General features: G+C 37.7%; 1 pseudogene; it reads right to left on the reverse strand.

The window, feature by feature from the left end:
- Positions 1-2,788: 2,788 nt before the first annotated feature.
- Positions 2,789-11,988, reverse strand: LOC110193557 (DNA repair nuclease/redox regulator APEX1 pseudogene; annotated as a pseudogene).
- Positions 11,989-12,465: the final 477 nt, after the last annotated feature.

The following is a 12,465-nucleotide window of genomic DNA, read 5'->3' on the forward strand; positions in this document are numbered from 1 at the left end:
GTATTTTTCCTACAGTGCAAATCCTTCCATGTCACTCCCTTATTAGATAAATCCCAGTGTCTCTAGATTATCCTAAGGATCAAATATAATGCTCTTTGGCATTTAAAGCCCTTCACCTTCTGGTTCCTTCCCACCTTTCCAATCTTTTTATACTTTATTCCACTCCACATACACACTATGGCCCAGTGACACTGACCTTCTTGCTGTTCCTCCTTGCACATGATCATGTCTTTTGACTGTGAATTTTCACTGGCTTTTTCCCATTCCTAGAATATTCTTTGTCTTCAATAGTCGAGAAAAGTTATTTAAAGCACCTATTATGTATCAGGTGCTGTACTTATCACCTCTATCTCTTGGCTTCCATGTTTTTTGTTTTTCAAGACTCAGTTCAAAGTCTACCTTCTGCAAGAGGTCTCTCTTGTTCATCTCACTGCTAAGGATCCTTCTGAGATTCCCTTCCACTCACACTGTACCTATCTTGTAAATACAGTATATATAGTTTATGTTGTTTGACACATTAGAATGTGAACTCTTTGAGATGAGAGATTGTGTTCTACTTTTTTATGTCTTAGACACTTATAATTTGATTTCTTGACACATAGAAATAAATATTGTTGTGCACAACTAGTTCACTCAGCTACAGAGCCTACCTAGGAGCTAGGATTTCCCAATCACCTGAAGAATCAAGACCAGCTTGATATTTCACTCCGAGCATGCATTGATGAGGCGGGAGAAAAGATGGCAGCAAAGCACTTACTTATATAGTAAAATAACAAGAACTCTTTCTCAAGTTACAATGACGTATAACCAAGGACAGTGCATGCACAGTCCATGCACTTACCTACTACCAATCACAAATACACTGTTAATGACTAATGAGTACCTAGGAAAGTTAGAGATGCATAGAATGGAGCACCGAACCAGGCAATCTTACTCATAGATCAATCACCCGAGAGGGGCCTCTGCCCATCAGTGAGACCTCATGAACAGCCTGTGGTCCTCTACATCCTTACAGATCCCCAACAAAATATAATGAATTTTTGTTCATTGGCTGACTGATATTTTTTTCCCAAAGCCTCATTTTGTAGATAGAGTAGTTAATACCTTGTAAAATGAGCTGGAGAAGGAAACAGCTCACCACTCAAATAATTTTGCCAAGAAAGCTCCAAACGGGGTGACAAAGAGTGTAAGATAATTGAAACAACTGAGCAACAACAACAAAGTTGAGATCCAGAGAGGTCCAAAGATTTATCCAAAGTCATGGGAGTATTCATTTGCAGAGCAGGATCCAAACTTAAGTTCAAATTACAAGCTCAGCACTATTTCTATTGTACCATGTTGACTCCCTAAATTCAGGAGGTTATGAACCTGCATCCTATAAGATGTCAGGTGATCTACTCAATCGGAAATTGTAGCTGATAGGTTAGTGAGATCATAGGTCCATCAAAGTAAGTCTGAAAAGATTCTCACTTCTTTGAGAAATCATCATAGCACTTAAATCTTAAAGGAATCTTAGAAAACAGAAAATCCACTACCTCATTTTACAGACATGTAAAGCACTGAGATAGTATGTGACTTGTGAAACATTATGCTTTGGGTTTTGTCAATTTATCTTTGCTGTATATCATGTGAATTTCATTTCAAACATCCTGAGGTTGAAAGTAACTTATCTTTGCGTACAAAATGACAAGGATGAACTCAGTTATCTCTAAAGCTTCTTTTAGCTCTAGGGCTATGAGCCTATTATCAAGTGAATGTCAAAACTGGGACCAAATTAGCTTTGTGTATTCACTATCTTTAACCACATACTAGACTATCCTAAACATTGTCAAAGAATGTCTGGAAACATTAGCCAACTTGTTTGAGAGTTTCCATTTGTGTATAAAATCTGGATTATACTCTACTTCTTATTCCCACAAATCAAAATTCAAATTGGAGGTTACTTTTCTCTGCCATTGTCAGAGAGGGATAGAGATTCATTGTTGTTTAGAAAAGCACAGGAACAACACAGAGACATCTATTCCAACTGGTACATGAACAAAATAATTCCCTCTTTAATCTGTCTGTCCTTAAATTGCTCCAGAGAAGGGAAACCAACCTTAAGAAAGTCATTTCATTTCTCTGGACCTTAGTTTCCCCTTTTCTAAAATGAGGAGGCTATATCTCTTTCATCACCATATCAATGACCTATAACCTTCAAAGGCACTCTATTCCACCTTTAACAAAGATCAATCCTTCAGTGTCACCACTGCTAGGTCTTGTGTGATTCTAATTGTGGTATCTTCATATGTAATTTTTTTTTTCTTGTTGCCCACAATATTTTGTCCTTGATCTGGAGTTTTTGGAATTTGACTATAATATTCCTGTGAGTTTTCCTCATAGGATCTCTTTCAAGTGGTGATTGACGGATTTTTTTCCTATTTCTACTTTCCCCTCTTGTTCTAATGCCTCAGGACAATTTTTTAAATTACTTCTTGTATTATTGAATTAAGATTCTTTTTTTTATCAGAACTTTTGGATAGTCCATTTATTCTTATATTTTCTCTTTTTGGTCTGTTCTCTAGACCTGTTGTTTTTCTCATGAGATGTTCCACATTCTCTTCTATTTTTTCATTCTTCACAAATATACATACATGCATACCTATATGTATATATAATTTCTTCAACTCTTACAACTTTGCTGGCTTCCCATTGCCCAACTGTGATTTTCAATGAGTCATCTTCTTCCTTAAGATTCTGGATCACCTTTTCTAATTGTTTGAAGAACCTACTTTAAATAGTAGAAGTATTACACTAGCAGCAAGAGGGTGATAGAACAACAATCCCTCCCTAAAACTCTGGATCAGATCTTGTTGTCACATAGGGCAGGGACCAAAGTCTGGGACAACAAGAAATAGTCAAGTCATCAGCCAACACTCTTGGCTCAAGCATTCATCATGTATCTAAAAAAAGGTATGCATAAGCTGCCTATAGATATAAATGATGAAAATTGTCAGTTAGTGGTTCTACTTGGAGCAGCATCCCACAACTTGGATGTTCCTGTGGAATAAAACCCAGTATTCTTCTTGTTCCCTTGGTAATTGTTTAAATCAATCTCTTCATGAGCCACATTGTGTTACCACAAAGCAAAATAAACTTTTTGGTACTCAGTCTCTTTAAAATATCGGCAAATGCTTCATTCCATCATTGTCTTTATTCCAGTTGAACCAGCCACATTTCCTGCAACAGGGAAAGGTGATATATGCTGTCACAAGCATAAATGCCTCAAACTCAGCCACTATTACTCAGCCCTCATGATCATGCTTCTCATCACCAATGCCAATTGTGATGCTGAGTGGGCAATAGCAGGAAAGGTGACTTGGTTGGTTGGTTGATTGTTGTCCTTTGTTCTTTATATTTTCTTTTTTTCTTTTTTTCTTTTTAGTTTTCAATATTCACTTCCACAAGTTTTTGAGTTCCAAATTTCTCACCCCTCCCCCACCCCAAGATGACATGCATTCTGAATACCCCTTCCCCTGGTCTGCTTTCTCTTCTATCTCTCCCCCCTCCCTTCTCTTATCCCCTTCCCCTTCTATTTTCCGGTAGAGCAGGATAGACTTCTGTATTCCATTTCCTGTATTTCTTTTTCCCAGTTGCATGTGAAAACATCTTGTCCTTTGTTCTTGAAGAGGACTAAAATGACATCATTATGTTAGAGTCAAGTTGCAATGTGTCCAACCGTGGCTGATCAGACCAATATGAGCTCACAGTTCTCTACCACAGGTCAGACACAAATAGTCCATGGGAATATGTGTATTGGGTTCTCTAGATTTATGTGTCTCACATTTCTTTTGAGCTATTTCAATTTTGCTTTGCTCATAGAGCACAGCCCCTGCTTTGATGAGGGCAACCACACTGGACACTCTTATGCTAATGGCTCCCATGTCACAAATCAGTTCCAAAGTTCTTGAGAGACCTTGAGTGTGTCATTGTATTGCTTCTTCTGACTACCATGTAAGTACTTGTCCTGTGTGAGTTCTCCATAAAATAGTCTTTTAGGCAAGTATACATTTGGCATGTGAAAAATGTGGCCAGCCCATCATAGTTGTGCTCTCTGTAGTGGAGTCTGAATGCCTGGCAGTTTAGTTTGAGAAAGGACCTCAGTGTGTGGTATCTTATTCTGCCAGGTGATCTTCATAATCTTCCTAAGAATTCAAATGGAAGTGATTCAATTTCCTGCATGGTGCTGGTGCCATTTCCACCCATTCCACTACGAGAAGTCTTCACATGCTTGGGGTAGACACCCCCCTCCAACTCACTGGTGGGTTTGAGACCCCTTGATTACCCTCAGCCTGGTTTAACCCATGTGCTGGAACAGTTTACTGGGGTGTGGCTGTCGTGTATACTATAGCTTCTTGGAGTCACAGGTAAGAGTTAAGTGGAACAGATGGACACCAAAACTGGAAAGCAGCCTTGAAAAGGGCTTGGCAGCCCTCACATCAGAGGTACTAGTCTTCCCTGAATACACCCTACATCCCAGCAGGAAAAGTGACTACCAATATGGTATCCTTTTTCACAGGGTGAGGACCAATACAAGTAGATTAGTCTGGACAGATCTTGAAGCTCAGGTGACAGCTTACTCTCTGGACTTTTGGTCTTTTGGAGGCAAAGGATTTTAGAGGCTTTTTTCCTTTTATTCAGTTCTAACGCTATTTTGTGATCCAAGGCCACATCCTATCCATATTCCAGGACCATATCTTAAGTGTTGCATATTTACCACTAGGTGAGGTTTGCTAGTCCGGAGGGCCTTCATACAGGCAGATACTTCCCCTGATGCCTTACTCTCTTGTGCACCCTTCTTATTCTTCTTAGTTTCAGGCACTTTAGTCTCTGGCTCCTCTCACTGATCTCAATTTTGCTAATACTTCCTCTTCTTGCTTTGGTATCCTCCTTACTCAACTCAATGTCTCTTGACCCAAGCCCCATGTAACCCAATGCAACATAATCCTGACCCCATGGACACCTCTAAAGCCAGAAGCACTTTGTCTACACTAAAGTGGAGTCTGGTTAAAAGATACAAGCTCTCTCTTATTCCAGACAGAGTCCTAATATAGCATTAACTGGTTCTTTACCATCATAGTCAACCTATGTTGGTAGGTTGGTAGAAATCCATAGTCTGGATTTTCTCCAGTTCATCGGCATTCTTCCTGAAAGATAGTGACTAGAGCTAAAGACAGTGTTTGAGATGTATCCTGACCATGCAAAATACGACAGTATTAGGGGTCTCTTATGCACCAGGCTTTGTGTTTAGTCCTGGCTATGACAAGGAAGCAAAAAATGTGGTCATGACCCTTAAGAAGCTTATATTCTAATGAAGAACGTAGTATGCAAACAACTATGTATTTAAAAGTTTTACACATATATAAATATGAGGTAATTTCACAGGTAAGGCATTCTTGTATTGCAAACTCAGTATTACATCAGCATTCTACAATAATGCACTAATGTTTTGTATTGAAAGTCCATTAAAACTCCAAGATTATTTTTTACCTGCTAGAGTTATTATCTAGCCATAATCTATCCCTACTTCATCTTGTATTTACAAAATTAATATTGTACTTGTGCTCAAGTGAAAAACTGCATATTTCTTCCAAAATTTTATCTTAATCAATTTCTTAATCTGTCAAGATTTTTTTAAAATTCAGATCCTGTTTTCCAGTGTGTTAATTTCTCTCTTATTGTTCTCTCATCTGTAGATCTGATAAATGTTTCTTCTATGCATTTATGCTATTTGTTCAGAAAAAAAAAAAACAAAAGTACCATAGGGCCAAATATGTACACTCCTAGGATGAACCACTAGAAGTCTCCTTAGCATGGTGACATTGCACAAGCAATGGCTGCTTTTTGAACCCAGTCATTTTTTAACTTCATTTCGTGGAGAGTAATAGAAAATCAATCAATTAACCAACATTTATTAAATGCTGACTGTGAATTAGGCACTGTGAATATACTGAGGATATGTAGTATTAAAAAATATAATCTCTGTCCTCAGGAAGCTGGGATTTATTAGTGGAAAGAGAATAAAAAGTGAATGGGTATATTAGCAGCTGGGGAGATCAAGAAAGGCCTTTTGTAGGATGCTAGGGATTCTAAGAGTTGGATGTGAGGTAAAATGTATTGGTCAAGGATTTTCATCTCAGTGAAGTTCCTGCTGCTACTGCAGGAAAACACTTAGTATTTTAACTTTCAGAACATTTTGCTGGACCAATTCTTTTCAGACTTATATTCACACACAAGTTGAGTACTGATTATTTTTCTTCCCTTCCTATAAAATTTTAGCTTCTAGATTGACATTTTCACAGCTCTTCCAAGAGCCTACGGCAATGGTCACATTTTAAGCACAACATAGAAAAAGACTCAGCATCAGGGAGTGCTGAGTGACAAACTTTAAGCAATAGCCTCCAGAGAACTGGAACTATGACACCATGTTTTGAGTTGGAACATAATGTACAATATGAATAGTTTGTAAAAATTGGTGCGTCATCATTTTAGTTGGGTAAAAATGAGAGCAGTGATCATGGATGTAGGATGGTTACAGAGTTAAAATTAGCTTTATAGCATTATGGAATGTGAAAGCTTTAAAACTAGAGAGGTGATACAACATACCCGCAGTGACTAAACTCCATCTACTGCATATTAAAATCTTACTTAATATAACAAACATTTAGTCTTAAATCTTCTGAACTTCCATCATTTCAGCTGACACTACATTTACTATGGATGGAATAGGATATGAAGGATGCTATAAGGTCTTGCCCCAAATTTCCTTTAGCATGCTTAGCTTCTTGAATATGCCTACGATATGTCAGGCCCTATTCTAGTGCTATTGATACAAAGAAGAAAAGAGAAAACTCCTGACCTAAAGGTATTTAAATTAGGGAAGATGACATGTATATAATATGTGTGTATCCATGTATACATATATGCAAATAATAATAGCTAGCATTTATATAGTATTTTAAGGTTTGCGGAGCACTTTACAAATATAATCTCATTTTATTCTCACATCAATACTGGGAGATAGGTGCTATTGTCATGCCCCCTTTTAGATGTGGAAACTGAGAAAAAAAAGTGTTTAAGGGCTTGCCCAAGATGACATAACTAGGGTCTGAACTCAGGTGTTCCTGAATCCAGGTTTAACACTCTACTCACTGAGCCACCTAGCTGATTCTAAAATGAAAACAAGGTAGTTGGCACCTGAGCCACTTTATTAATGTTTCATTATTAGAGTTTTGATATTAACTAGGAGGGTAATCCCATGAACACTTCAGCAAGGCTTATTTATCAGCTTACCTAACTGCCAGCGAGTAACATCAAGCAGGGTACTGAGGGAGTGGGATTTACCTCAGTATTTCTAGGAGCCACCTTTTTGTAAGTATGGGTATTCCTTGTATAGAAATTCCTCACACCTTCTCAGGACTTCCTAGCCCTGGGACTCCTCCCTCTTTCCACATGTAGAGGGTAGAGGGTGGACATGAAGAGTTCTTCACAAATCCTCCATATAGGAAGGTTACCAAGTGCAGCAACAGCCATCTAATGATTTCAAACTGGGCTACTGGACTTCATTACATTCTATGTGCCTGCTCCTTGCTCCCCCCAACCCTATTTCAGCTTCTTTTGTAAGCTCCTTGAGAACAAGGATTGTTTTTTGCCTCCTTCCTATCCTTAGTGCTTCGCACTGTGGTTGGGCACAGAGTAAGTGCTTGATATGCATCTATTGATTAACTTTTCAAGAAACATTGCACCCCTCTTCTCAGGTTAGTCATCACATTGATCAGAGTTCCTAGATATTTAAAAAGTATTTGTCTTTATGATATTTTGTCACTATTTAAATTGCTCTTCTTGTTCTGCTTATTTCACTCCATGTAAGGTCAAACAAATTTTCCTAGATTTCTCTGAAACCATCCCTTTCATTATTTCTTACAGCACAGTAGCATTGCATCACATTTTGGTTTCATTTCTTGTTCTGCAATTTGATAGGTACTTTTTCAGTTTCCAAGTCTGTGCCATGGCAAAAAAAAAAGTTGTAAATATTTTAGAATGTCCTTAGAGTTTGTTTTGCTTATGACTAAACCCTAATATAACTTACCTATCCATTTATTATCCCTTTCTCCCTTCTACTCTTTTCCTCCCTGTTTTCCTGTTGGATGAAATATATTTCTGTGTTCAACCTGTGTGTGTGTGTGTGTGTGTGGTGTGTGTGTGTGTGTGTGTGTGTGTATGTATTTCCATCCTTCAATCAGTTTAGATGACAGGGAGATTAAATTGTCACACTTTCTCCCCATCCCTTTCTGCTTACCTATATTATACTTCAATTTTCATACCCTGATTATGTGAGATAGTTTTCTTAATTCCTTCTTCTCTTCATTACCAATCTGGTGTGTTTGTCTTCAACTCATTTCTATTCCTTTTTATTATATTGTTAACACATAACAGAACAACTCACAGACCTTCTGTCTAAATAGATTTTCTCAATGATCCTAATGAAGACAGAATTCTTAAGGGACACATGTATCATCTTCCTATAATAGAAAGGAAACAGTTTGCTCTTGTTTAGTTCCTTATGATGGTTTACTCATATTTACCTATTCATATTTTTCTTAATTCTTGCTTTCGCACTTCCAAGTTTTTCCAAAGTGCTTGTCTTTTCATCAGGAAAGCTTGAAATCCTCTATTTCATTTAAGTCCTAATCCTTACTTCCCCTAACCTCATAGGAATATATTCATTTTTGATGGCTATGTTGCTTGCTTGGCATTATAACCCCATCCTTTGCTTTCTGGGATCTTTTATTCCAAACCCTCACTCCTTTGTAGTGGTTGCAACTAAATTGTATATGAAGCTGAATGTGACTCCTCAGTACTTGAATTCTTGCCTTGTGTCTGCTTTTAGTAATTTGTTTTTGTCTTTGACCTGAAAACTCTGAACTTTGGCTACGATCTTCCTGAGAGCTTTCATTTTCGGGTGATCTTCCCAGAATTTTGTATTTCTTGTTGCCTTAAATTACATAATGAAAGCAAATCTACCATCTTTTTTATTGGCCAGTACAGTGAAAGCCATCTTTCTATTTACTTAGAAACTCTGTTAGTTTCATTTATAGTGAGAATTCTTGTGCTTTTTTTCTGCCTTTTCCAACAAGAAGTAAACTTATCTGTCACTGAAAAATCCCTTGGATATTGAAGGCACTGTGATACAATAGAAACTGTTCTTGATTTTAAATATGAGGAAGTGAATCCCAGATCTGCTACTTACTAACTTCTTGTGCGATTTGGGGCAAACAGTTTAATTTCTCTGGACCTCAGATCCTCATCTGTAAAAGGAAAGGGAAACTGACTAGATGTTCTCTGAGGTCTCTTTCAGCTCTAAATCCATGGTCCTAGTTGGGGTCAATTCCACTGATTACTCCACCACACTTGAATGCAATTTTCTCTAATAGGTAAGAATGCTTAGGTGAATCAAGCATTCAGATCTATGTGTTAACAATGCCCGGGTGCTTCCTTGAATCAGTCATTGACATTTCAGTTATATTTGACAGAAAGTCTTTTCTTATGAACTAAAGGATCTAGTCATACCCTTAAGAGCTTGTGATAAAAGCAGGAGCTAGTTCAGAAATAAGAAGAGATGTTTTTAAGGGCTTGCAGCCGACAGGAAAGGGTATGTGCACCAAAAGGAAAGCCAGAAAGAATCAGTGGTGCTGGGGCAACTAGCAAAAAAGAGAAAAAGTAGTGCTAAGCTATGGAAGAAAAAGGGGAGATTAAAGAGGGCCATCGTTGCTATTGGTACCTTGAATAAGGCTCAAACTGATGCAAATATTTCTATGCATCTCCTCAAGGACTAAGGGAAATTCTAATAAAAGGACTGGAACATAGAAGATTCATAACTACAACAACAGCTAAATTTTACATAACATTTAAGGTTTGCAAAGATTTTTGCATATATATACACACACATATTTACATATACATATTTATGTACAATATTATAGGGGGGAATTCCATAGTCTTCACTACTGATTTGGCTCATCTTCCAGAATCTTTCTCCTGGAAAGCTTTATACTGAACAGTTGGTTGCAAAAGATGATTTCAAAGTACTTTCATGCTCTAAGATGCTGTCTTCACTGTCTCATTTCCTTAATGCAGCTAAGTCCTGCTTTTTCTTTCCCCTTTTACCTAGTCTTTCTGCTTTTTATTCTTTTTAACTCATTTCTTTAGTTCTCAAATCTTTATCTCAAGTGTACCTTTTGCTTTACATGCTTCTCTCTCTTTTACTCTATTCTCCATGCCATTCTCCAGAAAGATTTAAAATCCCTTTGTAGCAGAAAAAAAAGCAAGAATAAAATTTCCACCCTCCAGTTTTAATCCTGCAATAATTTCCTCACTTCCAGAACTGTGAAGAAATACAACTCCCAGAAATGTAACTTAGGTCTCCTTCAAGCCAGCCACATAAACTTCGGCAGAATAACTTATTATGCTAGTGTCAACCTGAGGTAAAGAAAACTACCCAAAGTAACCAAAACTGGGATCTTTAATTAAGGTAAGGGAATTGCAATTTCAGAACCATACAGGACCAAAGTTGTTTGGTTGTTGTCTTTCCTTCTCAAAGAGGAACAAAATGACATTACTATGTTGGAGTCAAGGAACAGTGGGTCTGATTATGCCTGATCAGATTGATATGGGACTAGAAGGCTCTACCATTGGTCTGACACAAATAGACCATATGAACATTTGGACTGAAAATGCCTCTAAATTTGTGCATTGCAAGTTTCTTTTGAGCTACTGAATTACTGTTTTGCTCATAGAGCACAGTGCCTTCTTTGATGTGGAAATGCCATTCTTAACTGTCCTTTGCCAGTGTCTCCCATGTCACACAATCAATTCTAAAGTTCTTAAGACAGACCTTGAGTGTGTCATTGGATTGCTTCTTCTGACCACCATGTGAGCATTTGTCCTGTGTGAGTTCTCCATAAAACAGTCTTTTAGGCAAGTGTATGATTGGCATGTGAACAATGTGACCAATCATAGCTGTGTTCCCCATAGTAGAGTTTGAATGTTTGGTAATTTAGCTCAAGAAAGGACCTCAGTGTTTGGTCCCATATCTTGCCAGATGATCTTCAGAATCTTCCTAAAATAATTCTAATGGAGGGGGCAGCTAGGTGTTGTGATAAATAGAGCTCTGTCCTTGGAGTCAGGAGGATCTGAGTTCAAATCCAGCCTCAGACACTTGATACTTACTAGCTGTGTGACCCTGTGCAAGTCACTTAAACCCCATTGCCTCACAAAAGAAAGCAAAAAATAAAATAAAAAAATGATTCCAATGGAAATGATTCAGTTTGCTGTCATGACACTGGTAGACTGTCCAGATTTTACAGACATACAAGAATAAAATCAGTACATGGGCTCTTTAGACCTTCAGTATTGTAGGGAGTCTCTTCTTTCCCACACTTTACTTCTTAGCTTCCCAAGCACTGAGCTAGCTCTAGCAATGAGTGAGTCAACATTATCATCTTCTATGTGTTTATCCCTGGAAAGTGTACTTCCAAGGCAACTGAACTTATCCACAGTAATCACAGTTTCTTCAGTTTTTATAACATTCATATGTACATATGGATGATGTGGTGTTGGCTGGTGGAGAACCTGTGTTTTCTTAGTGTTGTTGGGCAAAAATTAGCATAAACAGCAGAGAATCAATCCATACTTTTTTTTGCATCTCAGCCTCAGAGGACCCATTGAGAACCCAATTATATGAAAAAAGAAAATCATGCACCAATTCTTCCTCCACTTTAGTTTTGGCTTGTAGCCTTTTCAAGTTAAATAATTACTGTTAGTGTGGTAGCTAACCTTGATGCTGTTTTCATCTTTATTGAAGGCATCTGGCAACATGATGGTAAAAAGCGTGGAAGCAAGCAAACAAACTTGCTTCACTCCATTGTTGACTGGGAAAGCTAAGCACATCTTCCATTATTCAGAATCCATGCAAGTATGCTGTCATGAAATTGAGGTCTTCTCCAGACAGGCATTTTTTTTTTTTTGCATTTCTTTGGGTCCCCAGCACTTTGCCACCAATGATTTCTTAATCAACAAATGTAATGACTTCTCCTCAATCCTCATTTTTCATGTTCCCTCCATAGTATTTAGTGTGGTCCACTTCAAAAATGAAGGATATACAACAACAATTACAACAACAAATCACCCTCTACACCTTAATACTATCTTCTTTCTAGGTTTTCCTAATGTTACTGACATCCGACTCTCCTCATACCCGCTTTTTTTTTCTTTTTGGTGTGTGAAATCTTCAACTAGGTTATTCACACTAAACCTAGGTGCCTTCAAAGCTCTGTCTTAGATTCTCTCTTCTTCTGTATCTATAGTATTTCACTTGGTGTTCTTAGCTCCCATGGATGCAATTGTTATCTGTATACAGATGATTCT

This window comes from Phascolarctos cinereus, unplaced genomic scaffold (assembly GCF_003287225.1).
Source record: "Phascolarctos cinereus isolate Bilbo 61053 unplaced genomic scaffold, phaCin_HiC Scaffold_4;HRSCAF=312, whole genome shotgun sequence".
Lineage (NCBI taxonomy): Eukaryota > Metazoa > Chordata > Mammalia > Diprotodontia > Phascolarctidae > Phascolarctos > Phascolarctos cinereus.